Source organism: Hakea prostrata, chromosome 2 (genome assembly GCF_041222555.1).
Source record: "Hakea prostrata isolate BN-2017 chromosome 2, UWA_Hpros_2, whole genome shotgun sequence".
NCBI lineage: Eukaryota > Viridiplantae > Streptophyta > Magnoliopsida > Proteales > Proteaceae > Hakea > Hakea prostrata.
This window is the reverse complement of record NC_142601.1, coordinates 71,231,290-71,256,325: the sequence shown is the minus strand read 5'-3', so window position 1 is coordinate 71,256,325 and position 25,036 is coordinate 71,231,290. Positions and strand designations below refer to the sequence as shown.

At 38.6% G+C, this 25,036-nt stretch overlaps 1 long non-coding RNA gene and 1 pseudogene across 2 annotated transcripts; both read right to left on the bottom strand.

Annotated features, from left to right (window-relative positions):
• Positions 1-1,426: 1,426 nt before the first annotated feature.
• Positions 1,427-6,727, bottom strand: LOC149026243 (uncharacterized). Its single transcript, XR_016171464.1, has 3 exons — positions 6,554-6,727; positions 2,993-3,233; positions 1,427-1,918 (listed from the first exon to the last, which is right to left on the bottom strand). It is a non-coding gene; the product is annotated as an uncharacterized LOC149026243 (long non-coding RNA).
• Positions 6,728-14,600: 7,873 nt separating this feature from the next.
• Positions 14,601-24,961, bottom strand: LOC149026242 (pentatricopeptide repeat-containing protein At4g20770 pseudogene; annotated as a pseudogene). Its single transcript, XR_016171463.1, has 2 exons — positions 22,220-24,961; positions 14,601-15,243 (listed from the first exon to the last, which is right to left on the bottom strand). The product of XR_016171463.1 is annotated as a pentatricopeptide repeat-containing protein At4g20770 pseudogene (transcript).
• Positions 24,962-25,036: the final 75 nt, after the last annotated feature.

Below are 25,036 nucleotides of genomic sequence, written 5' to 3'. Positions count from 1 at the left end.
TTTGCGTGAGTGTCTGTGAGATCTCAAATGGGGAGAACAAGACAAATCACCACTCAATAGGATTGAGAGACATGAAGATGATCATAAAAAAAAACATTCAATTTCTAACAACTACCACAACCACCACTAATGCCATCTACCATCATAAATACACCAACAAAATTGATAGAAAATGAGACATGAGGGTTTTCTTACCTCCACACACTTTCACAAGTGTGATTCACGCTTCGGCATGCGTAAATAGTCAACGATTCCACCAACTCTAATGCTCTCCATCTTGAGCTCTCAGCCTCCAAAAATGTTAAACAATTCGTGTAAGAGGCAAAAGAACAATAAAATCGAGTTTCAAACATAAAAAAACTCAAAAATACCCTTTTATGAGTAGAGCCCATCAGTCAACTGGACCAATTGCCTCCAAGAAATTGCCCCTATATCTTTCTTCATTCGAAAGTGGTTTCCGTCGGGCTTTGGTTGGGACACTCCTTTAAACTTGCTTGACTTAATGGTAACATTTACCTGGGTATTGGGGTCTTTCAACCTCGAATTCCGCGCATGCCAAATCCACCTTCCTAAGGCATCCATATTGGCTTATCTCTCCTTCCAAATCATTTATGGTGGCTGGGTCATCTTGTATCTTGTTTGTATCCATGTTTCAACTCCCAAATCCACAGTCTCGACTCGGATTGCCCACAGTTGCCTTCTACTGGTATTCCGGGTTCTTGGACCTTGAATGATGGATTGTCGGATTAGGATTCTAAGGGATTTCACACCTTATCCCTTTTTTCTTGTTATGGAAACTATTTCTAGGATTCTATCCAAATATAGGAACTTCAAGCTTTTTTATAAAATAAAAGTTGTCATAAATACCCCTTGGTGATACATTTTCTTTTGTAGAGCTTCTAATGATGTTTTTATGATAATAAAAGCTATATTGGAATATTCCCTTATCCCCCTGGACAATATATTAATTTAAGAGTAACTTTCAATTGGACCCCTTAGGTTTGACCAAATTCATTTTCTTATATTAAAAAAAAATATATATATATATTGCATTTGCCTCCCTTTTGGATCTTAAAAAAAACCAAGTAAGGACACACCGTCATTTTTATGAGCAAAATGTCCCTATACTCTTTCGGCTTCCTTTTCTTAATTTACCTAGATCTTGAATAGAGATGTGAGGACCAACAATTTGGTATTGTAGTAATTTTCTAGATGAATATGCTACTAGTTTGTGAAAGAAAATTGAAAAAGCATAAGGAATTTTTCATCACAAAAATAATAGTATATCCTTAATTGGTTTTTCTGAATACTCTTTCGTTGGGGGGGGGGGGGGGGGGGGTGACATACTAACAAAGTTCAAGTTGACAATTGCTACCAATTAGATTTTTCTTGTACATCTGACTCGTCAGTTGATTTCGCTCTAAAATTTGACAGCTCTCACAACAAAAACATTCATGTTCTTTACCACATACAAAATGAAAACAACCTAGATGTATTTGATCAATTTCCAGTATTTTCAGCTTCATCATGAATTCTTCAGATAAGGAAACCTGCAAAACAATGCAAACCCAATCAAATAACCCTTCAGAAATGCTGGGATAAGTTTTTGGTCATCGTCATTGTTCATTGTAGTACCGCATGGCCTATGACGTGGAGAAGGGTGAATGGTTTGAGCTCCACATTCACTCCAAGATCCATCATGAACAGCAAAATCAGGTTTCCCAAGTCAATGGAGACCATTCAAGTGTCAAATGCATAATCTAGATTCCTGAATAAGCTTTACCAAATCTCTCGTATTTTAGTAAAGAAGCCTTTTTTTTTTTTTTGGTCAACTAGTAAAGAAGTCTCACTAGTGCAAGAACGCAAGCAGTCACACCAATGCCACAAGATGCAACCACAGGTTTATCCAGAGAGACACCTGCAAAACAATACATGTTAAAGAGAATAAAAGTGTAATGGGGACCATACATGCACCGAAAATTTCATCAGGAAAAAGGTTGTGACATAAAATATGTACAGCTCTCAATGTATAGAAGGATAAATAATACTTCAATATATTCCGACTGCATAGAAGGATGAATCCACATTGGATTGAGTCATCTTTAAGTATTACATCAACTGGAACACCCATGAAATCAATTAGGAAACCCTCCCCCCCTTTTCTCTCTCTCTCTGTCACTGGAGCAGGTATTTCTCCGTATTCTGTGTTTCTTGTCCAATTGGCGTGAGATCTCATTAGTCTTGACAGTCCACCCTTAACTCCCCCCCCCCCCCCCCCCCCCCCCCCCCCCCCCCCCCCAAAAAAAAAAAAAAAAAAAAAAAGGAGAAGAAGAAGAAGAAAAGAGACATACCTAAGCGGAATGTGATTGTGAAATGGAAATAAAATATATACATACTTATTTATTAGAGATATGTTAAGGAGGGAGGGGTATTCTAAAGAACAAAAAGGGTATAGAAGTTCTTGAAGGCTGTGGTCAACCTCATTCAGTACATCAGGTGGCAATTCCTGACAATAATAGGTTTCAATTTTCCCTCCTCCAAAAAAAAATTGTATATAAGCTTCAATTCTTGTTTAAGAGGTACAAGATTTCTGCAATTGCTTTCTCAGGTTTTATGGGGCAGCCCTTAGTAATTGGGACCTGTAGAAAGGAGAGTGCTATAAGCAAAAAATAAACTGAAAGCAGATAGTAAAAACAGAGAAGTTCTTAGCTGTTGGAGATTTTCTATCTTGCAACTTTGAAGTAACCTAGCTAAAACCAAGTGTTAGAATTTCAAGAATCCAAATCCACCATCTTAGGATTTCAGTTCCTGTACCTAGCCTAGGGACTGAAAAGGAAACAAAAAGAAGAAGAAAAATAGAAGAAGACTAATGAAGACAAAGAAGAAGAAGAGGAGGAAGAAAGCTCACAAGTAAATGTTGATGCTCTCTGTTAAGACCCTGCTTAACAATCTTCCAAAACCAGCAGTTCCTTGTCCAGATTAGGAGAATTACCTGTTGCCTTCAGATTACGAAACAGAGTCCCTTGTCCATTTTTGCCTTAAAACTCTTCCGGATACAACCATTTAGATCTCTGATTGTCGCCACTAGAGGCCGTTGTAGCCTGAGAAAATGCTGAAGTCGACACCGCTAGTGTTATCGTTTGCTTTGGACTTGGTCGAGTCAGTGTTGTAGGGTTTGCGATTGAGGAATTGTTGCTCCCATAGTGTTTTATTTATAATATGCAATCAAATCTCTGTTTAGGAAAATTGAGTTACAGCCAAAAAAGAAAATTACATATTAGAATCTTCTAGATCTATTAAAAAGCAAGGCATCCAAGGGAGATTAATTGTCAACCAACAATAACAAACTTAGGAACTAACTAAAATAGAAACCTAAAAGCTAAAATAGAAAGTGAAATATTAACACTCCCCGTCAAGCTAGAGTATACATATCAAAGGCTCCAGTTTAGAATACCAAGAACATATATTAAAACTTCATCAATCTTGAGCACAAGTAGCAATAGTAGACTCTGATAAACACTGAGAGAACTTCACCTAGGAGATAACCAATAGCAGCTTAAAAAAGCAATATTTAATTCGTCACGTTGAACTAAGCATCTAATAATGAGAACAATCGATGTATTGAAGATGAACCAAATCCATAAGTACTGGGAAGTAAGACTTCTTTCTCTAAAACTTCAAACTGAATACCATAGAAAGTTAGAAGTTGGGGCTTTTTTGGGTTCGTTCTGAAGCTCATTTTTGTTGTCCGTTTTTATATAGGATGTTCAGGCATCTGTAGATGGAGTATTGGGAGGATTTGGGCATGTCAATGATACTGATATTAAGGGTAGTGAAGCTTTTCTTAAGACTCTATTGCTTGATTTCTTTGGAGATGATCTAAGGAATCGTCATCTTGTCGTTCTTGGTAATGTTTCTCTTACACTCATACGTATGGTAAGGTCTTGGGCTCAGTAGTTGGGTGCGCTTCTAGCACATTGGGTGGAAGCCTCTATTTAGAGGCATGAAGTCCAAGGAAGTCTGTGGTTCAATCCTCCGCTCTCTCCACACCTTTCCCTTCCCCTATCCAATCCCCTTGGGCCGGTGGCCCCCCTCCCCCCAGTCACTATGACTGGCATCAACTTGGCCACAAAATGAAAAAGAACATAACTTGAACAGATTAAAAATTGCATCCCAAAACAGTGGGATCGGTTGCTACTATCCTACTCCAAAGCCCAAACTGCTCATCAATTATGACAGGTATGAAATGAGCCAATAACTGTATTTTTAATTTGTTTAGTGAAAGTGGGTAAACCACTAACTAGAGTTGTTAATTTGTAAACTATCAAACCAGTAATCGTTGCTTTCAGTTGAAAAGGTTAATTCTCGTGGGGGTACAAATGTGCCGGTTTAGTAATCAAAGTATTGTAAACATCATCTTGAGTTGATGAGAGTACTTCTTGGTTATGGTTGAGGCTAGTGTTGTCCTTCTAGTTCAATGCTCAAACCCTGGCTTTGTTTATGTTGAACAAACCTCTCTAAGAGTCTTATCTCCTCTCATTCTTCAGTTGTATATGTTAGTGATAGATCTTATTGGGCATGATACCAGCAGAATTTTAAATATTTGTCTGTGTGATTTTGTATTGTTTACCTAATGTGGATCCAATTCTAGGGTTAGGGTTTCTGGGAAGATCCCCTAGAATTTAGGATAGCCCAGAATCTTCCAACAAATAATAAAAAATATTATATGATGCCTATGGGTAACCAAGAAAGTTGTTGGAATCTCTTAGGAGGGATATGGGGGTGAAAAGGGTTAATCCAAAATTATATGGGAAAGCTTTGGACAAACGAGAAAAATTTAGGGTTTTGTCAAAACCCAAGATGGGGTAGTGTACTTGGTAGTAGGATAACAAAGATAATACCAGGGAAGATGGGAAGGATAAAGGAAACCTGCAGTTAGGGTTTGGAGGGTTTTGGAGATGACTCTTGGAAAGGCTATTGGTGGTGGGTCTCCATTCAAGTTCTTGATTCTTTCTTCCTCTTCTCTCTTTTCTCTCTTTTCTTCCTTTTCTTTCTTTCTTTATGTTCTTCTTTACTTTCATCTTTCTTTCTTTCTTCTTCTTCTTTCTTTCTTTTTTTTTTTATTATTATTATTATTATTATTTTAATTTTATTTTTTTTTTTTTTTGTGTTCTCTGTTTTCTGTCGCCTCAAGGAAGAGAGACAGAGAGAGGGAGGTCAAGAGGGTTGGGAGGGAGAGAGTAGGGGTAGCAGGGCAGAGCTGGGGTGGGGGAGGGATCTACAGGGTTGTGGGGGGCAGGAGGGGGGAATAGGGGTGTCATGGGGATTTAGAAATGCTGCTGTCCAGGTGCAGCAGCAGGGAAAGGGGGTGGGCGGGTTTGAGCAGAACAGGGGAGAGGCTGGGGAGGTCTTGTGGGGGTAGGGGAATGTGAGGGAGGGGCAGGGGCTGCGGGGAATGAAGGGGAAGGGAATGAGGGATGGTCTGCGATGAGGAAGGATGGCTTTCAAGGGTTGCACAAAGAAGAGTAGGGGTGGGGGAAGGCTGTGGAAAGGGATGGGGACTGCTGTACTTGTTTACTTGCTGGACTTGAAGAAGATGGCTTTGAATGCTTGAAGATGCCAGAAATAATGATAGAGATGCTGATCCTTGAGCAAAACTCTTAAATTTCAACCATGGCCCCCTGAACAAGTAACCATGATCCTTAAAACTCAAATTTTGTTCAATAATCAGAGTTGAAGAATTACAAAGAAAGAATAGGCTATTTATAGCCCACTAAAAGACTAACACTATGTGGGATTCCTTAATAGATTAGGATCTCACCACATAATCTTGATTCTTGACATAGAATCTTAAAATCTAAAGACATGCTGAAAATAAAAGATTAGAGAATTTAAAACTCTATCTTATCTAAGGAGTTCACTTGAAAAAGAACTCCTTAGGACACTCATTACTAACTACCAACCCCACACTAACTCAAGTTAAGAAGTAAGACCCAATTGGACCCTAGGACTGAATCTGGAATTAATTCTAGCAATAAAAGAGGGCTGAAATGTCCTAAATACCCCTCCTAGGGGGTTCAACCAGCCTATGGAGCCATCTACGGGTCAAACTCATGGTTACATCATTACCTCAAGTCAACTTGAAAATAAATTGACCACATATTATACTGTGCTATGAAACAAATCATTAATAATCAGCGGAGTTTTGTAGGTTCTAGTACCAGACGTCCCTTCCATTTTTCTTTATTTCCTTTTTTGGAGTTTTCTTCTTCTTTTTTTTTTTGTGTGTGTGTGTGTGTGGGGGGGGGGGAGACGAGTTCGTGGGTTTTAATTTAAGCTGGAAGAATATTGCAAGTGTTTGAAGAAAGCTACTTCAATAATGAAAAATTGAAAATTACTGCATCTTGAATTCTCATGTATAAAAGTTGTTGCAGATTGTGGTTCTGGAATAGGAAGTCACAAAGAATCTTCTTCTCAGATATTTTAATAAGGTACAAATATAATTTTGCATCTAATTGACTATCTGTTCCCGTGTTATATCCACTGAAGTTACCTTTGAAGCAATATCATGAGACTTCCATGGAATTTCATGGACTCCCCATGGAACAGGCCCATTGTTGTCTCTTGGGAATTGCCTTTTTCCATCTTGCAGCCAGTTGTTCTGTCCTTAACTGGCCTGCATAGCTTTGTTTTGTATCTGATAGGACCCTCTCAAGCTTGGTCTGAGTCACACCAAAACCTTACTGACAGCAATAGATGGCAATAGATTCAATACAAACATTAACAAAATATATCTCTGTGCTTTCAATAACTCTGATAAACATCAACAACAGATACAAATAACACCAGCAAGCTATGAACTCAGAACAACAAAACAGCAGAATAACATTGGAGTTATAGTCGATTTCATCAAGCTTCCCTGATTGGATATAACTGATGAATACAGACTGATACTACTAACTGATAAGAACTTCTGAAATAAAGAGAAACTACACCGAACAAGTTCATCCCAATGGCTAGGCCATTCCCCAGAGGTTTCCCTCTCCTCAAGCATTTGCTTGCATCTTCTTTCTTCTCCTCTTCTCTCTCTCCCCTCTCTCCTTTTCATACTCCCTTGATCACATAACAAACTCTAACCAATTCTTACTCTCCTATCCAATCTTCTTCTGCCAGCTGGAATGTCTGCTCTGCAGCTCTGGTTACAGTAGATTCGTGGGTGCTGTCTAATAGAGAATTGCCACCTGTCCCCTCCCCTGCTTCAGATGCTAGGGGTGCTATGTTCTCTTTTGTCCCTGCTGTAAGTAATGCTGCTTTCCCTTGTTTACCCTTGCGTTTGTATACCTGAATAACACGGGGCTTATCAGTATCCCTTGTCCCTCTTGGTGCCCCCTGTATTTTCTTTCTATTTGTAATTGAATTCTTTTTTGACCCTAAAGAAAGGAAACTATGCCAAGCTTTTTGTTTCTCAAGAAATTCGATGGATCCTCAAAAACAGTTTAACCATTGAATATTGATTTTCTTCCTTGCTAAACAAGCATGAGGTAAAATTAAGTTTACATATTCTAATGCTTCGGTACTGTTAAGAATGATAAAATGCTTAATAGCTGTCCGATCTGAATATGTTTCCTGTCTTAAAATCAAACTATACATTCTTGGTAATATATAATCTCTACCCTATGTTTAACAACCACTCTCAGGTATTTCTTCGGATAAGTATCTTCTATAAATTCTTGGTTATATATAATCTCCACCCTGGGTTTAACAACCACTCTCAGGTATTTCTTCCGATGAGTATCTTCCCCGGCTTGTGCTAGCATCTTCTTCTTATTGTTGCCTTGACATCCCCTATCTTTCAGTGCCTTGTGTTGCCTAGATACCTTGACAGCTTCTGACAATGGGATGCCAGGTTTCAAAGTTTTTCTGGAGATAAGACCTCCAAATATGTGTGGAAGCAATTCATCTTTCTTGACACTACAAGGGATGTCACTACTTTAACTCAGAACTCAATGATGCTGACTCGACCTTTTGCTAGCATGATTGTATTATTGAAATGATAATGAGCTGCAGAAATTCCGCTTATAACATATTTTCATGTTGAGGTTGGACTGGTCATGTTTAATGCGTCAATACTCCTTTCCCTGAATTTAGCATCTTCGTTTTACGCTGTGCATGGCTATCAAGGTCCTTAGGGTCGGTCTCAATAAACTAAGGTGCCTAGGCAACTAAAAGCTTTGGAGAGCCAACTAAGCATAGAAAAAAATTCAACAGTTTTGGTCGAAATGCTTGCGTTTTTCAAAGACGAAACAAAACACAAGGTCAAAAATACAAAATGGATCATATTGACCGAAACGATACGAAATTTCGTATCGACACAAAATTTCGTATCGACATGAAAAGACACAAGCCCATGTTATAAAATCACCATTTTCGTCGGAACCTGCAATATTTCGCAGGTTCTGCCATTTCGACCCATATTGGCTCTCCAGATTTTGACATTTTATTTTTATTTTTATTTTTCTTGCTTTCATCCCTCATTTCACCTAATTTCTAGAACTCCACTTCATTGAAACACGAGATTTGGTCCTCCATTTGTGGATTTTCTCAAATCTTACAAGGTGAGTAACCAACTTCCTCATTTTTTTATTTTTGATTTGTTTGTGCCTTAATTCTTTTTAGATTGCTTCCAAATTTAAGTATGTTTACTTTAGAGTGTTGATCAATGAATTTGTAGTGTCAAAATTAATTTTTGGTTCTTCCTACTTTTTATTTTTATTTTTCTGTTATTAAAAATAATTTTATAAATTATGTATATTGTTAAAAATGTATATGTATAGAAGATGTGTGAGCTTCAAATTAATGTATGTGAGAGTTGAGACACCATATTGCTGTGATGGTGTTGAATCAAAATTTTTTCTTTTCTGTTAATTATCTATTTTTACTATATTTAATATATATTTAAATAATTTTAAAAATATTTAAATATTAAAAAAACTAATTAATTTCTGTTTTAAATTTAAAAATAGGAGAGTATTAGTGGAAGCATGTATGCAATTTTTGGAGCATGTTGTGGAGCTTTTTAAGATAATTATTGTGTATTTTATATATTTTTTAAATTATTTAGATATTAATAAAATATTTATTTATTTTTATTTTATATTTCAAAATAGGAGGTTATTATTAGAAGCATGTATGTAAATTTTGGAGTATATTGTGGAGCTTTCCAAGATACTTAGTGTTTATTTCTTGTATCAGACACTCTTTCAAAGATGTCAAACATAGCTTGGCAATATAGGAGGCCATTGATAGCTAATAGGAGGAAGCACGAGTATAATTACTGCAAGAAACAAATAACAGGAGGTGGGGCCACTAGACTGAAGGTGCATCTAGCTGGTGGAAACAAGGATGTAGTAGGGTGTCAAAAGGTGCCCTCAGAGTATAAGAAGACAATGGCCTCATATATTAGTGGGGGAAAGCAAAAGAAGAAACAGAAGAGAACACAAAGGGAGGAGTTCGAGGATGCATGTTTAGATGATCTCCTAGATCAAGAGGATTATGGTCTAGATGAGCCAGGAGAGTATGGCTATGACCCTGACCCAGAGGCCGAAAAGATCAGGAGGGCGATGATGATGAGTAGGGAGCAACAGAGGGTTGATGACATCAGGAGGCAACAGAGGTCTATAGGTTGTGGGTCTTCTAAAGAGCCAGCAGGTATGGGAGGCACAGGCAGCTTCCAAGTCCCTATAGAGTGTGAGGCAGGAGGTTCCTATCCCACGGGCCCCAACGAGGGATTGAGCTTCATCAACACATTTTATAGATCCGGATTTAGAGATTCTTCGTAATGATCCAGCCCTATTTAGGAGGCCTGAGAAAAAGCAGAGAAAGTTGAAGTACTTATGGGGGTGTGAAGTAGAAAGTGGGGATGACTTTCTCCAAATGGGCTCATTACCATAGTATTCCAGCACATATAGCCCAAGGGCCCTACTATAAGGATATGATTAAGGAGATAGGCAGGGCTAGGAGTGGTGTACATGGACCCACTCCATATGAGATATATAATGTATATTTGTCTAAGCATAAGGAGGAGTTAAATGAGTACATTAATGGATTAAAGCCTATGTGGGCTTATTATGGATTGACCGTGATGGCTGATGGTTGGACTGGTCCCACTAGACAGTCCATCATCAATTTTCATTTCTAAATACATATATTTACATTACATGTACACTTTATAACTTTGTATTGATGCCTTAATGGATGGACATATATAGGCTCTTTTGGCCTCCATGTGTCGCCCATTGCATTGACTTAATGCTAAAGGATATCGGAAAGGTCAAGCTTGTCAAGAAGACCATGGAGTAAGCTCGACAAGTTAGCACCTTCATTAATAACTAAACATATGCATTAAAGATGATGAGGGACAAGTGTTAGGGTGACTTAGTGAGACCAAACATAACTAGATTTGTTACCAATTGGATAGCATTGCAACTTTGAGAGTAGGAAGACTGGCCTTAGAAGCATGTTTGCATCAGAACAATGGTTTAACTGGGAGGGTTCTTCATCCGTAGGAGGAAGGAGGGCATGGTTGACTATACTCGATGATAGTTTATGGCATAATGTGAGGATGGTGGTGAAGATGCTTGAGCTTGTGGCACATGTGTTGAGAATGTTAGATCAGCAGAGAAGACCTACTCTACCACACATATGGGCTACAATAGATAGGATGAAGCAGCAAGTTGCTCAGGTCTACCCACACGGCAACAAAAAAGTCATCGACATCATCCAAGTTAGATGGGAGTCTATGTTGTAGCATCCATTGCATAAGGCTGGTGAGTTGTTAAGTCTAGAATTCAATTTAATTTTCATTATGCTATCACACTATTAAGTATTGATTGTTCCCTATTATTTTTTCTTTTTCTTACACAACATACTATTTAAATGCCAAGTACCATTACAAAGACAATCTTGGGATGAGGCAAGACTTGATGGATGTTGTACAAACTGTAGTGGAGAAGTTGGATCCGGATCCATTTAAACAAGCAATCATTCTAATGGAGGTGAGATAGTGATTTAATATTCACAATTCATAGTTTTATACTAAGTTATACCTAGGTATTGTTTTTCTTCTTCTTTATATATTAGATAAAGACATTTAGGGATGTCACTGAGAGCTTTGGTCGTTTTGTGGCATTATCGAGAAGGGAATCTACCCCTAGGGGTATATTTAATTATTATATTCTACTTTAACTTAGTTATTTAAATATTGAAATGACTTAGAGTCTATGTTTGTTGCAACTAAATGGTGGTTGCAATTTGGACGTGACTCAACCCACTTGAGTACGATTGCAAGCAAAGTGCTCTCCCAAACATGTTTTGCCACTGGTTGTGAGTGAAATTGGAGCACCTTTAGCCTTGTTCACTTAAAGAGGCACAACCGATTGGGTGTGAAACATCTAGAAGACCTTGTCGACTTACACTATAATATGAGAGTGAGAGAGGATCATATTAGACACGAGATGGACAGAGAGAGTAACAATATCGAGTTGGCCGACATATTTGAGATGAAAGATGATGAATAACCCAATAGTTGACTGAATCAGGGATAGTAAAGAGCCATTGTTGAATGAGGAGGGAGGTCATCCCAGTAGATAGATTGCAGAGGAGATGGGGGCTGACGTGGAGGACTTCATGGCCTAGGAGGGGAGTGCACATGCAGTGCCAGCTCGTCCCTTCATGCCACACCCTAGTGCATCCACCTAGAGTGAGGATTTGATTGTCTGGTCCGACATTGAGGATGATGTGACTTAGGCCTTGGGCGATGAAGACGATGGTGATGGTGATGACAACGACGATGATGATGACGGAGAGTATGAGGAGGGTGTTGGACCTCGTGATCAGGATTCAACTGATCCTAAGGACAGACCACCACTACCAACACCAACACCAACAGTACGTGAGAGTCAGGGGGTGGATGACCACTGAGATTCACAGGTGAGAGTCAGTTTACACACACGACACAGGATTCAAACCATATTGGAGTTGCATCTCGAGGCAAAAATGTTTCCTCTACATATTCGAGGAAGGAGAAGGGGAGACAACACAACTATAGCACAGAGGAAACGCCATCATATGGGTTATATTGTCCTGCTGATGCGGAGAGTTTGGTGGGATCTAAGAGATCGATAAACATAGATGATTCCTGAGACTCCACCTACAGAGGTTCCGAATGGCATAGGCCTGCAGAGTCCTTATATGATATTATTGTGGAGAGTATTGGTTCTACCAAGTTGACTTATGGAGCTTATGGTTATGACCTTATGGTGTCCCTCCTGGTTATCAAACTCATGATCTGGCACTAGTGGAGCCTTATGGTTATGGAGCTTCTGGTGTCCCTCCGTCACCTATCGGAGTCCCCACTGGAACCTTATTGTCAGTATGGACCTTATGGTGTCCCTGCCTTTATTGACAACCAGGGTATTCCTTCATTTGTTGAGCAGATCTTCCACTCTATACCACAACCACCACTAGCCTTTCCATATGTAGTTGAGCTAATTCCTTATTCAAAAATTCACAACTTCCCACCATCAAGAAATCTTAGGCATGTGGATGAGGCCACGTATAGAGTTGCAGTTGTTGACCACGTTGACAACTATATGGGGAATATCATGGGACTTGTATTGTCATTTGTATGGGGTGTAGACAGAAGAGGGAAACATGGAATAGAGTAGACTTGTAATTGGTAACATTCTCACTTTTTCTCATATACACTATATACTTGAATGTAACATTTTCAATGGTTTTTATGGTAAATTAGTAGTTCCATAGTGTCTATTATGCTTGAAATAGGTAGTATGCAAGAATCAAAATCATTTTGAGTCCATATGAGGCTCAAAATTGAAGTTTGAATTTTTAGAACAAAATTTTGGTCAAAACTAGGAATTTTTTCAGCCTTTTTCAAGGTCGAAATTCCTGTTTCGACTGAAATTTTTTTCTTGCAACTAAGTTCTTAGATGTTAGGCACCCACCTAGACAAACCTCAACACCATGGAGTTACTTTGTGTACCCATTATTTGTTATAAGAATAATGTAGTTATATGTGCCACCATTACCACAATAGCAATACATGTTTAATCTACTCTTCTTCTTTCTTTCTTTCTTTTTTTTTTTTGGGGGGGGGGGTGAGGCAAAGGCAGCATGCTGACACTAGGGGACCTAGGTGTCGCCTTGACAACTATGAAATCTATGTAAACCTTTGTTGCTATATATCTTTAAAGGGGTTAAAAGCAATTTTTGTTTGCCAATATATTGATAACATTTAGTTAAATACAAAATTTTTGGAGGGGTTGAAAATGTAAATAAACCAGAGAAGGCAACTATTGAAGTTCAAATTTCCTTCTTGATGTAATTTTTGGTTATGATTCTAGGCTTGTCACTTATACACAAACTTGTACATTTTCCAATGTAGAAAAAACATTATTATTATTATTTTTTTTGGGGGGGGGGGGTTCAAGGTATTTAATTGCCTGGGGATTTGGGTATCCGCCTAGCTCTTGGAAATCGGCCCTCCAAATACCCTGAAAAATATGATGCCATGTGATATCTAGTTGATTTATTTATCTGACTTTGGGATCCTCTTGGCTGTTCCAACCTTCTATGGAGGGATTTAGTCTGTTGGCCTGCTTTGAGAACTTCTCAAACTGTAAAAGTATCACATATCTGACTGATGTGTATGGGAGTCTGCAAAATTGCCTCATTTGTGAACGACTTCATTCCATTCTTTCTCACACTGAAACCTTATTTCTTTGGTTAGATTGTATTTTTAGTTGATGCTCAAATCAAAATGTTTGCACTATAATATCAAATAGACCAAGTTTTAGAGCTAGTCTAGTAAGTTTGGGTTGCTAAGAACCAAGTTTCCTTATCTGAGTCCAAGTCCTTTGTTTCAGGCTATAAATAGTCTTTCTAGTGTTAAGTATTTTCAAATTTGATTGATTGAATGAATTGAGTTTTGAGAAAATAGACTAGTATAGATCCCTGGGAGGGTGACCTGCGGCTGGGTTTGTGCATTGTTCTTCAACTTCAAGATCTTCAATCACCAAGTCAAGCATTCTACAAAGAGTTTTCTGCAGTTCTTCAACTCCAATTAAGTGAGATACTCCCGCCAAAACCCTAACCCTATCTTCCCCTGTCGTCCACCTTAACAATCCCTTCCCTCTCTTGTTTGGCCTAGTTCTACACCCCCCAACCCATCACAAATCCCCTATAGTTTCCTGCAATTCCAGCCCCTTCTTCTAGACCAAGAGACCTTCCCCCTTACAACTGTAGGCCATCCCTGCCCCTCCCTGTTTCTGCGCAAGCAGCAGTACCTCTCCTTATGTAAACCCCACTTTCCCACCCACTCTTGAAGCCTTTGCCCTTCCATAGAATTGCAATCAACCCTAGGACATAAACCCTAACCCAATTAGCCTATCCAACCTATTTTACCCTACTCTGAATTTTCTGCAAGTCTTCTTCAACCTTGGACTTCTGCAGAATTTTTAGAAGCTTCATTAAACCCTAAATCAGACCTTTAAAACCCCATTAACCTTTCCAAAACCCTGAGTCCTAAATCTGAAACATAAAACCAGCAAAGTCAAAGCCCAAAAACCCACCAACCAAAACCCATTCCCAAAACCCTAACCCTAACTGAGTCCCAGTTGGCCAAGGACTGGAATTTCCAACTCTGAGTTTGAATTCCTATTAAATTTCAGGCCTGAAATCACAAATCCCAGCAGCCTTATAACCCTAATAGCCTTAGCTGAAGCCTCCAGAAACCCTAATCAGTGCTGTTTCTTAATAAAGATGGTCCTGGTTAACAAACCCTAAGCTTGGGTTTGCATCAAGTAAGAGGGAAAACAGCAGGTTCTTTCCAGAATTCAAAGACTTAATGAAACAGGGGCAGCATTAAATAATCCAATCAACAACAGTTTTCTATTTATGAAAAGATACGGGATTTCTGTTGATTCTGATAACTAGCAGGAGATATGAAGAAAAAACAGCAGCAGTACTCACAAGCATATGCAAGACATCATAGCAATAACAGTAGTGGTGGGACTAATAGTAATAGGTAAAACATACCTCACAGTAGCACTGTAATATTCGTAGCAAATTGCAAGAAAAGAAACTTCCCCAAAATAAGAGCAATAGTCGATGTAGGTGTAGATAAGATTCATACTCCATCGAACAAAGAGGAAGGCATCCTAGAGACTGCAGTCAATTATCAGAAAAGTGAATTTTTTTTTTGTTGGATCTTATATCTTAGCATATCACAAACTAAACAAATAATGGCAAGAAGATTTTGCTGGATCTTATATCTTCAACAGATCACAAACTGAACAAATAATTTCAGAAACAACCTTCGTCCTCTGGGTCTTCAGCAGCAATATTAGATAGAAAAAAATCATCTCATAAATTGGTATAGAAGGATCTTAATTACATGGATACAGCAGCGATAGGTGGCCACACACCAGGTAGAAGAAAAAAAAAAAAAAAAACTCAGAAAATGATCAATGGCGAGAGAGGAGTCCCTAAGCTGATTACAGTGGCTCTGATACCAAGTTAGGATTTCAGTGCCAGTAGTCAGCCTAGGGACTGAAAGGGAAACAAAAAGAAAGAAGAATAGAAGAAAACTAAAGAAGATGAAGCAGAAGAAGAGAAGAGGGAGAAAGCTCACACGTATGTGTTGATGCTATCCTTCAGTACTTTATCTATAATATACAATAAAATCTCAGTTTAGGAAAACTCAGTTACAGCAAAAAAGGGAAAATACATATTAGAATTTCCCAGATCTACTAAAAAGTAAAGTATCCAAAGGAGATTACTCATCAACTAAGCATCAAGAAAATCAGGAAGTAACCAAAATAGAAACCTAAGCTAAAATAGAAAGTGAAATATTAACACACTAGATAAGAAATATTACGAGATATAACTACTGAAGCACATTTAAAGGTTTTTACAGAGAAGGAAATCTGTCACCAATGAAATCTAGGATCAGTTAAAGAAACCAGTTGGTTAGAAACAACCTTTTATCAGTTGACCACAATCAGGTTCAACAACAGAGGAACACAGTTCCCAGAATTGCACACTTTAGTCTTTAAATAATTCAATGTAAGCATGGTGACCTACTATTGAACATATTCAGCATCAGATTACAATTCAAACATGCCAACATAAGATAACAAAATGAACACATCTTGATATGAGATGTTCCTGAAAGCAAATTTTAGCTCCTCATCTTTTTATGCCATCTTACTCCCTACTCCCAATAAACCACCCCCCCCCCCCCCCCCAAAAAAAAAAAAAAGGGGAGGAATTCCGGAGGATTGGGAGCATTGATGAGGCAACTTAAAATAAGAGCCTTGTTCCAGTAAATTCAATGTCCGAGATATAGAATTTGTCACCTAGAACAGTTATAGCATTGCCTATTGGTAGATAAGTGATAAGTACACCAAAAAGAGGAATGATAAAGTATCATAGGAGACAAAAGAAAATTAATAAAATTGCATAGGATAAAAAATATGTCACACACAAAGCAAGAATATAATTTTATGTCTAGATGGGTAAATTTACAGCTTGTGGCAAGCCCTGATCGAACACACAGACTTTGTGATGCCAGAATACTCTAAACATCCTTTATCAATGCATAAAAAGCAAAAGACAGAGAAGCAAGAAAAAAAAAAGAAGAAGAAGAAGAAGGAAGAAAAGAAAAGAAAAGAAAAGAAAGAAAGGAAGAAGAAAAAGATAGCTACCTTGGCAAGGAAATTGGTACGTGATTACATGCTATTCAAAGACATTGAATTTTGAGCACGAACCACTCAACTAACCACCAAACACGAGCCGCACTAAAATATCCCCTTCCATCATAAACAACCACCCCATCTTTGTTGTCAATCCCAAGAGAAGAAACAGCAGCACTAAAAGCTTCCTCTGATGGCAACATCTGGGGCAGCTGATCTAAATTATTAAATAAAGGAAACAGCATCTCCTAGATGATGATATATTCTAATACAAATAAAAAATCATTAAAGAAACACAAGATCACCCCCTAATCATTCTGAAACAGCTTCTCAGCCTTAATGATAGTGTATAGGGTAATCATCAGGGACTACAAGATCACTCAACTCAATAGACAACCCATCTAGATGGTTGCAGACTACTAATTAATCATATCATTTTGTTGGTCATCAAAAGGCATCGCAAACATCCAAATAAACTTGTAACAACTTTAGATTTTTAGAAGGTCAGACCAGCAGGGACGATGATAGTGAAAAGGGAAGAGAAGAGGGGAGAAGAAGACAAAGAGAGAAAGGGGGAGAGAGCTTGTGTGCATTGAGGCTCTCCCCTATGTGCCTTATTTATCTTATAAATGCTCCTGTACGGAGAAGTGACACAATCCAGATTGAAGGAATTAGAAGAGCCAAGGGCAGACCTAAGATAACCTTAAGAGAAGTGGTAAGAAAGGATATGCATACCTTAGGCCTTGTATCTAGCATGGCCTCAAACAAAGCTGAGTGGAAGGCAAGAATTCATGTAGCCAACCCCATTTAGTTGGGACAAGGCTTCTTGATGATGATGATAGAATCCAATCTCAGTTTACGAAAACTTTCCTAAACTGAGTAACAGCAAAAAAAAGAAAAATACATAGTGCATAGAATCTCCCAAATCTACTAAAAGAAAATATAAATCTATTAAAAATGATATATCCTAGGGAAATTACTTATTAGCCAAACAATAAGAAAAATAGTAAGTAACCATCCACCAGCTGGAGCATAATACCTTCAACAAAACTAATTGTCATCTAGTTTCATTAGCATGTACAACTATCATCTTCTGTTTCTCTGCCAGTTCAAATTAATCTGTCCCAACATTTAAACTAAAAACCTCATAACGGGAAGTTCTGTACACAGCACCAAGCAAATTGATTTACACCAATTACAGCATAAATCGGATTGTTACAACAAACACTGGACCCGTTCTTGGTGCACTCAAGGTGCCATCAAGAAATGGGCCAAAGGTCTCCATAAGAGCAAGAACTTTCCAATGATGGATGATGAATGGATTAATAGGAGGTGGCCATTGCTACTACAGCAACTCAAATGAATGAGATAAAGAAAGAGGCATACATAAGACAAGGAGAAGTTTCAGCTTAAATCCTCCAATTGACTCATGTTGTAAGTTGTCAACCAACAAGGGATCAAAATGAAACAGCAAAAGCTTTAGATTATGATTCAGAAGTATACATAATGGATAAAGGGTTTAGCCGCTGATGATACACGGGCAAATGCCCATTATACGATGCACTATACAATTGACTTGTTGAGGTAGACAGTAAGCCATAAAACTTCAGCAACCAATCTAGGGGGCTCCCCCATTGGTCTGATGTTGGAATGACTATCACTTCCTAGATGGCTCCAATCAAAGAGGGAAGGCAGGGGGGAATGTGTTAAACCCTAATATAAGTTTTCAACACCAATGTGATGCAGAATTAAAGACATATTTAAGAAAGAAAAAATCCATTGGGTTAGGCCCATCAAAGCCCTAAAGCTATCACATGAATCAAGCCCATGGCTTTCATGGGCTAGGACTGTTTTAGTGGGTTAAAGTCCCACATATGTTGAACTTCATAATTGATACCCAAGCCCAAGTCTAGTTATAGTTGATACCGAAGCCCAAGTCTACTTTTTGAAAAGTCAATAAAAGGGGTTGTGGTTTGAAAATAAAAGAGCTCATTGTCAAAGGAGTTTTCCTTGTCAAAGAGTTAGGTAGTAGTTGAGTTATTAATAGGTAGGTGGTGTTAGCTAGTGATTGAATGTTACTATTAATGTTTGTCTCTTTAGAATGCTATATAAAGAGACTTATGTAAGATGTGAACACACAACTCATCAATTGAAATCAAATTGCTTTGTTAGCATTCCTTCTCTATGGAGAATCCTTGTGTTTGATCAAGGTAGGTTGGTGTTCGATCCAATCAATCCACCTTGCGATGTGAAGCCTGTGTGTTACATTGTTATTCTCAATTCCCTCATATTGTCCTTTTAATTTCTTCATCATAGTTCTGTCTCTGTTTTGAAGATCTGTTTAGCTCGTCTTGTTATGCTATTATCCTTATAATATCACTATAGTTTTAGCCCTTTTTCACATCTAAATTCAGTTTCATCTTAAGACTATCAAATCTGACCTTGATTCCCTGTGAAAGGTCCTATTTAGCTACTGTTTTGATCAATCAAATACAATACTACATTATTTGGTATCAGAGCTATGACAAAGAGTGAAACTTTTGGGTAGGATACTGATCTTATGGTAGCAATGATGGGGATGTTGCAACAATTGAGCAACCAAATCACTGCACGCCACAAGCAAGTGGAAGAGAGGTTCTCAGCAATGGAGTCTAGAGTTGTTGCCTCTACTCATGCTCCACAGCCTCCACTTGGTGAAGAATCCCAACCAACTCACTTTATAGCCAACTTTCCTCCCTGGATGAATATAGGAAGAGGGCCCCAAAGGATTCCAGTTGTGCTACCAACCCTCGAAGAGCACATACGGACTTATTTCACTGGAGAACAACCTACATTCAATAAGCATGTTGGTGACTCTCAAAAGGTAAAGCTTGAACACCAGGAGTTCATTCACACTAGCCATAACACAAGGCTGGTATTGGCTCTTGTTACGAGAGAACTTACCCCTCAACCTAAGGCGACATTCCTAAACCAGGAGTTCATTCACACTAGCCATAACACAAGGCTGGTATTGGCTCTTGTTACGAGAGAAGTTACCCCTCAACCTAAGGCGACATTCCCTCCACTTATCAGAGAGTTACCTTATGATTTTCCTGAGGTGGTTCCTGATGAGTTGCCTAATGAGCTACCTCTTATGCGCGATATTCTGCATGCCATTGATTTGGTATTAGGTTCGGTGTTACCAAACCTACCGACTTATCACCTCAACCTAGCAGAGCACAATGAATTCAAACGACAGGTGGATGAGTTGCTACATAAAGGATTCATTCAAGAGAGCTTAAGTCCATGTGTTGTACAGTCATTACTCACTCCAAAGAAGGACGGCTCATGGCGTAAGTGTGTGGACAGTCGAGCAATCAATAAAATTACAGTCGAGTATAGGTTTCCTATACCGCAATTTGATGCCATGTTAGAAATGAACTTAAGCAATGTCTTCAATGTGGTTGACTTACATCTTTATGTAGGACACCACTCTGATGATGGAGACACTAAACAAATGTTGAGGCTGCCCCAACTTAAGCCACCAATCACTGACATCATTGAGGAGGTTTTGAATGACTCTTACAAGACCACTCGTCGTGGCACTAGATACCATGCTTTCCTCATCAAATGGAAGAATCGTCCACGACATTATAGTACATGGATTCATGCTGATGATTTCAAGAAACTCGAACCCAATTTGTATGAACGTTACATGTCATTCATTCATTCGTCGGAGACGAATGTTTTCAAGCCGGGGATAATTGATGCAGAATTAAAGACATTTAAGAGAGATAAAACCCATTGGGTTAGGCCCATCAAAGGCCTAAAGCTATCACATGAATCAGCCCATGGCTTTCATGGGCTAGGACTATTTTAGTGAGTTAAAGTCCCACATATGTTGAACTTCATAGTTGATACCTAAGCCCAAGTCTAGTTATAGTTGATACCTAAGCCCAAGTCTAGTTTTTGAAAAGTCAATAAAAGAGGTTGTGGTTTGAAAATAAAGAACTCATTGTCAAAAGAGTTTTCCTTTATCAAAGAGTTAGGTAGTAATTGAGTTATTAATATGTAGGTGGAGTTAGATAGTGTTTGCATGTTACCATTAATGTTTATGCCTCTTTAGAATGCTATATAAAGAGACTTATGTAAGATGTGAACGCACAACCCATCAATTGAAATCAAATTGCTTTGTTAGCATTCCTTCTCTATGGAGAATCCTTGTGTTTAATCAAGGTAGGTTGGTGTTTGATCCAATCGATCCACCTTGCAGTGTGAAGCCCAAGTGTTATATTGTTATTCTCAATTCCCTCATATTATCCTTTTAATTTCTTCATCATAGTTCTGCCTCTGTTTTGAAGATCTGTTTAGCTCGTCTTGTTATGCTATTATCCTTATAATATCACTCTAGTTTCAGCCCTTTTTCACATCTAAATTCAGTTTCATCTTAAGTCTATCAAATCTGACCTTGATTCCCTGTGAAAGGTCCTATTTGGCTACTGTTTTGATCAATCAAATACATACTACATTACAATGCTATTTTCTTCCAATGCAAATAATAATAATAATAAATAAATGAAAAAAATTAAAGAAAGAAAGAAAGAAAAGAAAAAAGGAGAAAGAAGGTTTTAAGATGTCAGGGAAAGCATCTCACTCTATCTGATATCCCACCCACATCAATGAAAAGGGCACCAGGAATGTGAACAACCTGTATAAAGAGAAAAAATGAAATAATATTCCAACACTAGCATCTCTACTGCAAGTTGCACAGGATTGCAGCTTAAATTGTAACCTAGGAATTGGACATATAGAGTGAACATAGAAGCGATACGGAAGAGTTTCAATGCAATGGCAAAACTATTGGTAATATCAAGAAAGTTCAAAGAGAGACACAGTTGGAATCTGATACTCTTGAAGATTCCTATGCTCATCTGGCATGTACCAGGAGGGCATCCAAGATCTGAAGAGACAATTCAATGCTCATCAGCTGAAGAACTTCCACAAATCCAAAGAGGCAATTAAAACAACAATATTACTTCATACCATCAAAATATACTACTAGAACTAAGAACATTAAACACATACAGACAGTTATATCCATCTAATCATGTGTCAATCTGTTCAAACTATCTACATCTAATCATTGCTTACAATTTATGCAAACTCTAGAATATGTCATACAGAATCCCTTCCCTCGGGAAACGAAAACCTTACTCTGAATCATTTTATTCAGATAGATGCAAGTTGTCAACTCTTGATATGCATTGATGTACACATCCTATACATGTTGACATATCAAAATAATGAATTTTATGCTTTGTTGGAAAATTATAAAAATTCATAAATAGGTATTTTTCTTCTTCATATGATTTGAAAATGAAAATTTGGAACGATTTGGTAGATATGGATCATCATAAACAATTTATGATCACAAATGTAATCAAAGGCATTACTTTTGCTATTCTGACCTTGTGCTATGGGAGATTTCCTTGGTCCTGTTTCTATTTTTCCCCATTATGCTAGATCAAGTGGCAGGCCTAAGATGAACTTGCTTGCATTCAAACACTGTCCTGTTTTGACCAAGTTGGGTCTCAGTCTCTGCCATTGTTGCTGATGAATGCCTCCATGACAAAGTATCTTTCCTTGGGTGGCAGCCAGAAAAGACGAGCCATCATGTATGCATCAAAACAAGCTTAAGATAGGTTGGATCAGGTGACCACATTGCTGTTCCACACTGAACAATATCATGAAGAACAAGTTACATCTCTTAAGTTAGTTTCTATCATCCTTATAGAAAGGGGCTTCCCATCATCAACCATAAAAACTTGCACTTCATTCTCAAATTCAATCCAGCTATAACCTGGATATTTTACAACATATCTGTCACCCATCAGAGCCCTAATAGCTGATGCATCACCCCATCTTCCTAAAGCAGCATAGATGTTGGCAAGAAGCACATAAGGGGCTGAATTTTGAGGGTCCAAGCGGAAAAGTTGCTCTGCTGCCCGTTTCCCTAATTTAACATTAGCATGAACTCTGCAAGAGCTAAGCAAGACCTCCCATATAATTGGATCATCTTTACATGGCATCTTATTTACAATCACTTCCGCTTCGTCAAAACGAGCAGCACGGCCTAAAGAGTCAATGATGCACGTGTAATGGTCTGCCAATGGCTCCACCCCATGATATTGTTCCATTGAATTAAAAATTTTGATTCCTTCGTCAACCAATCCAGAATGGCTACAAGCAGTAAGAACAGCAATGAAAGTTATGCCATCAGGTTTCTTGCCTGATTGAATCATGTCTTTGAAAAGGTCAACAGCTTCCTCTCCCCGTCCATTCTGTGCATACCCATGTATCATCTCATTCCAAGAAACAGTATTCTTATTAGTCATCTCATTGAAAAACTGGCGAGCAACATCCACATCGCCACATCGTGAATACATATCAATCAAAGCGCTCCCCACAAAAACATCATTTACATGTCCATCTTTTGCTATCTGAGCATGTATTTGTGTCCCTTGGGACAGAGAAGCCAGTCTAGCACATGAACTGAGTGCACTAGAATAAGAGAATTGAGAAGGTCTCATGCCTTTCTCTTGCAACTGCCGAAACAAAGTGAAAGCTTCCCGGTGTAAAGAATGGAGAGAAAAACCCGAAATCATTGAATTCCAACAAACAATATCCCTTTCTGTCATTCTGTCAAAAAAGCACCTTGCCAGCTCAATGCTTTCACACTTGGAATACATGTCAATGAGTCCACTGGCAACAAAAATGTCGGTTTGCAAAGATGCCTTGGTCAAGAATGCATGCACCTGCTTTCCACCCTTCAGAAATCCCATTCCCGCACATGAGTTAAGAACAAGAGCCAAAGTTGTATGGTTAGGTTGTATATTCAGAAACTGCATCTTCCGGAAGAACTCCAAGGCTTCCTTATGATTTCCTTTCTGAGAGTACCCAGTGAGCAGGGCATTCCAAGAAGCTACTGTTGGGATTGACATCCTCTCAAACATCTGACAACCACTTTCCATATCCCCAGACTTGACACAAGCACCAAGCATACTAATATACGTGACCTCATCTGGTTCAAACCCATGTCTTTGCATCCTTCCCAACAACTCTATAGCTTTATCACTTCTACCCATCTGACCATACCCAGCAATCAAAATGTTCCAAGAAACATTGTTAACCTCTGGCAAACTTGCAAATAGCATCTCTGCAGTCTCCATGTTCTCATTCTTAGCATACATGTCAATCACCGAATTACTAACATGAAGATTCAATTCGAACCCAAGTTTGACAATGAGACAGTGTACTTGCAGTCCATGGACAAAACATGGGACCCCATGCTCGCTTTCTCCCCTAGCACAGACACTTAGTATGCCAGATAAAGACACAGGGTCAATTTTTATGCCAACCTTATGCATCTTAGTGAACATTCTCAAGGCCTCCTCAATGTGATCAGTTTGTGCTAACCCACACATCATTGCTGTGAACGAAATCTCATTTGGATGACACATTTCACCAAATAGTTGAATTGCATCACCAACAATCCCACATTTGCTATACATAGCCACCAAGGCATTTTCCACGTAGATGTCATGATCCAGGCCAACTTTGATAACAGCACTATGGCATCCCCTACCATGTTCTACATCCATCAAACTACCACAGGCCCTTAGAACACTAGCAAAAGTGAACTGGGAAGGCACAACTCCTTCCTTGCGCATCATAGAATAATAACCCAAGGCCTCACTCTCTGACCCATTTTGAACAAGAGAAGTAATCATAGTGTTCCATGAGACAGTATTCTTCTCGGGCATCGACATAAACAATTGAAGTGCATCCTGCAAGTCACCAGCTTTACAGAAAGCAGCAACAATGGCGTTCCATGTATAAATATTTCTTTCAGGCATTGTATCAAACACACGACGGGCAGAACCAATATCGCCACACTTGTTGTAGAACTCAATGAGCCTGTTGGACAGAAAGACATCTGAGAGTAGTCCATTAGCGAAAATCTGTGCGTGAAGGTGCTTGCCAAGAAGGTGCGCTTTTTTGTTTATGCATATCTGCAATAGATTTGCAAAGTGGATCACCTTACTTCCCATTTTGAGAATCCCACCATCGAATTTCTAAATTTTAGGGGTTTTGTGCTATATATCTGAAATAAACCTCAGGGGTAATCTTGTCAATTAAGCACGTAGAAGTTAGAAGTTAGAACACCCTCGAGGCCTCGATTCTTACCAATAAACAGGAGGAAAGCCAACATTCCCCCCCCCCCC